We start from the raw sequence: 5,455 nt of genomic DNA on the forward strand, positions 1-5,455 counted from the left end.
AGTGATGACATAAGGTTGTTTGCTAGTATAATAGTATAACTTCCATAGTTCATTGACAATCATATTAATTTGTAGTTAGTTTCCATGCTACCTTGTAAGGTTTGACATGATATAGCGATAAATTAAAGATTTTTAGTTGCTAAGCATCCAGTGGCAAATATTTCATGTATGTTTAGGACTATGATATAGTGATGACATAAGGTTGTTTGCTAGTATAACAGTACAACTTCCATAGTTCATTGACAATCATATTAGTTGTAGTAAGTTTCCATGCTACCTTCTAAGGTTTGGCATGATACAGCGATAGATTAAAGATTGTTGGTTGCTTAGCCTCCAGTGGCAAATATTTCATGTATGTTTAGGACTATGATATAGTGATGACATAAGGTTGTTTGCTAGTCTAATAGTATAACTTCCATAGTTCATTGACAATCATATTAGTTTGTAGTTAGGTTTCATGCTACCTTCTAAGGTTTGTCATGATACAGCGATAAATTAAAGATTGTTGGTTGCTAAGCATCCAGTGGCAAATATTTCATGTATGTTTAAGACTGATATAGTGATGACATAAGGTTGTTTGCTAGTATGATAGTATAACTTCCATAGTTCATTGACAATCATATTAGTTTGTAGTTAGTTTTCATGATACCTTCTAAGGTTTGACATGATACAGCATCCAGTGGCAAATATTCCATGTATGTTTAGGACTATGATATAGTGATGACATAAGGTTGCTTGCTAGTATAATAGTATAACTTCCATAGTTCATTGACAATCATATTAGTTTGTAGTTAGTTTTCATGATACCTTCTAGGGTTTGACATGATACAGCATCCAGTGGCAAATATTCCATGTATGTTTAGGACTATGATATAGTGATGATATAAGGTTGTTTGCTAGTATAATAGTATAACTTCCATAGTTCATTGACAATCATATTAGTTTGTAGTTAGTTTCCATGCTACCTTCTAAGGTTTGACATGATATAGCGATAAATTAACGATTGTTGGTTGCTTAGTATCCAGTGGCAAATATTTCATGTATGTTTAGGACTATGATATAGTGATGACATAAGGTTGTTTGCTAGTATAATAGTATAACTTCCATAGTTCATTGACAATCATATTAGTTTGTAGTTAGTTTTCATGATACCTTCTACGGTTTGACATGATACAGCGATAAATTAAAGTTTGTTGGTTGCTTAGCATCCAGTGGCAAATATTTCATGTACGTTTAGAACTATGATACATATAGTGGTGAAACAAGGTTGTTTGCTAGTATAATAGTATAACTTCCATAGTTCATTGACAATCATATTATTGTAATTAGTTTCCATGCTGCCTTCTAAGGTTTGACATGAAACAGCGATGAACTAAAGATTTGTTGGTTGCTTAGCATCCAGTGGTAAATTTTTCATGTATGTTTAGGACTATGATTTAGTGATGACATAAGGTTGTTTGCTAGTATAAAAGTATAACTTCCATAGTTCATTGACAATCATATTAGTTTGTAGTTAGTTTTCATGCTACCTTCTAAGGTTTGACATGATACAGCGATGAATTGAAGATTTGTTGGTTGCTTAGCATCCAGTGGCAAATATTTCATGTATGTTTAGGACTATGATATAGTGATGACATAAGGTTGTTTGCTAGTATAATAGTATAACTTCCATAGTTCATTGACAATCATATTAGTTTGTAGTTAGTTTCCATGCTACCTTCTGAGGTTTGACATGATTCAGCGATGAATTAAAGATTTGTTGGTTGCCTAGCATCCAGTGGCAAATATTTCATGTATGTTTAGAACTATGATACATATAGTGGTGAAACAAGGTTGTTTGCTAGTATAATAGTATAACTTCCATAGTTCATTGACAATCATATTAGTTTGTAGTTAGTTTCCATGCTACCTTCTAAGGTTTGACACGATACAGCGATGAATTATTGATTGTGGTTACTTAAAGTCCAGTGACAAATATTTCATGTATGTTTTAGACGATGATATATATAATGATAACATAAGGTTGTTTGCTAGTATAATAGTATATCTTCCCTTAGCTAGTTCATTTACAATCATATCAGTTTGTAATTATTTTCCATGTTACCTTCTTAGGTTTTACATAGTGATGAATTATTGATTGTTGATTGCTATACGTCCAATTGCAAATATTTCAAGTATGTTTAAGGACTATGTTGACATAAGGTTGTTTGCTAGTATAATAGTATAACTTCCATGTTTCAGTCAAATATGATTCGGTATCATTTTCCAATATATATATATATATCAGTGTCTTGTATGTTATATGCATACATTTTGTTTCTGTATTATTTTATTTTATTTTTATTCATTACTTTTTTGTTACAGGTATATCTTTGTTTCATATGTAAATAGTGATAGCTATATAGTAGATCTATGTTATTTACATAATTAGTTACATGTATATTGTATAAGATGTACAGTGTTATATACATAAAGAAAGATGTACAGTATTATATACATATAGAATTGTATACTATTACATTGTGCATATAGTATAGTGTCGTACGTAGTTTCTCGATCAGAAATACGTCGTACCATTGCATAAATAAGGATCAAAAATTCTATAATTAAATAGAACCTGATTCAACGGGTGAGATCACAACTAGTGAAATATTCACCGTATCAAATTGTTTTATAAAAAGACCATAAACCCACTTATTCATGGTATGGTATCAATATTTCTGACCTGACACTACGTACTTTTTATTGCTTAATTCTTGAGAATTTAATATGCAATGTTTCGGGTTCTTTCGGGAGTATTCCCAGGTAAACCCTCATCAGAGGCCGACCTTTAGCTATTTATTTCGTATCTAGTATCATAGATAGATGTGTGTCTGTTTCATAACAGTTTTTTTTTTATTTAATTTATTAACTACACGTGCATATAGGTCTACGTTGTAGCTAGTCTTTTTACAGACTAAAGAAACTGACCAAGTAGATCAGCACCTTTGGTTAATTATTCATATATATAATGAAAAGACTTATTGTCTTTAATCTCGTAATCTAATCTATCATAAATCTACACGAGATCTAATAGAGATAGTAGTTATCAGTGCTATACTGTTGAATTCACACTAGACTGTCGTGTATGTTTTAACACCTATTTGATAATATACAAATGTCTCCATGTTTAACAATTGAAGAGGTTTGTGTAGATACCATGTCGGGTCTATGCATGAATATAACAGGAACCATTCTGTTTTCCCTTGTACGTGATCTCTTGAAATAAATCGGCATCACGTCTTTTTACATCTGTTTCACAGTATAATGATTGTATACTAAAGCCTCCCGTGGTGGGGTATTGTGAATCAATGTCTTCGGCTTAATGATTAATTATCATGTTGACAATATTCTTATTGTTTTTTAAACCAATATCTGGTTTGGATTTAGATAGTTTTTTTTTTTGTTTTTTTTTATTAGTTTTTTGTTTTTTTGTTTTTTTTGTTTTTTTTGTTTTTTGTTTTTTTTTTTTTGGCAATCGGATCTTTCCGAATTATATACCAAATTTTGTTATTACCGTGTTAAGATATTCAAGATATTTCTGCTACTTGTTTTCTATTATTTGGTTTCTTTCGAAGTTGCTGTCTGTAGCTATGCTAACTCAGCCTAACTGTATTTGTTAGGGAGAAATCCGCAAGACATTTACACTTTAGACCGTAATTATACGTTTATCTTATAAGTACATGTTGCTATTGATTCTAAGAATTCTCGTACCTTCAGAAGGAATGAAAACAATGTACTATTTCAAATAGTTCTTCACTTTGTTCACCTTCTTCATTAAATATATTAAATCCATCAATTCTCATTCTTTAGTGGAATTTAATATTATTTTCGTAGGGTATTTCTCTGTTTTATGTCTATAATTATGGTTAAATATAGCAATATCAGATATTTCCAGGGAGGCAACTCTGCCCATTGAAACGCCAACGATCTGTTGCTAGTATAATAGTATTACTTTCGTTGTTCATTGACAATCATATTTATTTGTTATTAGTTTCCATGTAACCTTCAACGGCTTGACATAATAATTATTATCGATATTAGTTGCTTAACGTCCTGTTGCCAATATTTCATGTATGTTTAGGACTGTGATATAGTGATGACATAAGGTTGTTTGCTAGTATAATAGTATAACTTCCATAGTTCGTTGCCAATCATATTAGTTGTAGTAAGTTTCCATGCTACCTTCTAAGGTTTGACATGATACAGCGATAAATTAACGATTTTTGGTTGCTTAGCATCCAGTGGCAAATATTTCATGTATGTTAAGGAATATGATATAGTGATGACATAAGGTTGTTTGCTAGTATAATAGTATAACTTCCATAGTTCATTGACAAAAAAACAAAAAACAATTTGATATCAACGGAAGTTATACTATTATACTAGTAGACGAACTTATGTCATTACATTATCATCGTCCTAAACATACATGAAATATGTGCCACTGGACGTTAAACAAACAACAATCAATCATACATCATGATATCAACGGAAGTTATGCTATTATACTAGCAGACGAAATTATGTCATCCCAATATCATCGTCCTAAAGATACATGAAATATGTGCCACTGGACATCTAGAAACAAACAATAAATCATTCATCAGTGTATCTCATTGAGAAAGCTTACATTAGTGTTTTAATAAATACAAATGAAATACATGGCAGTAAAAATTAAAAGAAGTCACTAGTTAATATTTCTAAGGGAATATAAATAATAACACCGATACAGAAATAAGAAGTGTATGCCTATCTACCAGTGGCTACGCCTATATTCCCAAATCGAAGAATTCGATTGGTTGCCGCAATAATTATCATCTATTATTCAATTTACATAAGGCTCTAATAATGACCTTTATTTCAACAAAGCGCAATTCTGCCATTGATCACTGACACCATTGATAATCATGGGTCATACTAGAAGATATTATAAAAACAAGAAAAGAAATAAAACAAAGAATAAGCATATAAGATTTAAACACAATCTTGCTATTGAAAATAAGAGACGGGACCTAAACTTTCATAAAGAGTTCGTCCTTAACTTATCTAAAAGAGATATAACTGAAACTGAATTTAAAGTTATAGCAAAAGGTTTAAAATTTGTTCCTACAAACAAATGTTAACCACAGACAATTGATAAAAGATTTTCAATCATTTGAGAGGTCGTTGCGACTGAAATATTATTTCGGTACTAATGTACGCATAGCAACTAAAAACCACCCTTTCAAAATTAAGTCTAACTTTCAAGTTCCAATCATTGGCGATAATTCAATAGAAAAATACATTTTCTACACAAAACACGAACTATCAAAATATATGCCGAAGATTAAATACAATATGTCGAAATCGGAACGTGAATGCATACAGAAATTAAAAATCGACAATACTATATGTATTCATAAAGCCGATAAAA

General features: G+C 30.7%; 1 long non-coding RNA gene across 2 annotated transcripts; it reads left to right on the forward strand.

The window, feature by feature from the left end:
• Positions 1 to 271: 271 nt before the first annotated feature.
• Positions 272 to 4,370, forward strand: LOC127719543 (uncharacterized). Of its 2 annotated transcripts, none has more exons than XR_007990356.1 (3): positions 272 to 387; positions 1,833 to 2,022; positions 4,335 to 4,370. It is a non-coding gene; the product is annotated as an uncharacterized LOC127719543 (long non-coding RNA). The 2 variants fall into 2 exon arrangements; XR_007990355.1 differs by lacking the exon at positions 4,335 to 4,370 and adding an exon at positions 4,149 to 4,184.
• The last annotated feature ends 1,085 nt before the right edge of the window (positions 4,371 to 5,455 follow it).

This window comes from Mytilus californianus, unplaced genomic scaffold, assembly GCF_021869535.1.
Source record: "Mytilus californianus isolate M0D057914Y unplaced genomic scaffold, xbMytCali1.0.p SCAF_11, whole genome shotgun sequence".
Classification (NCBI taxonomy): domain Eukaryota; kingdom Metazoa; phylum Mollusca; class Bivalvia; order Mytilida; family Mytilidae; genus Mytilus; species Mytilus californianus.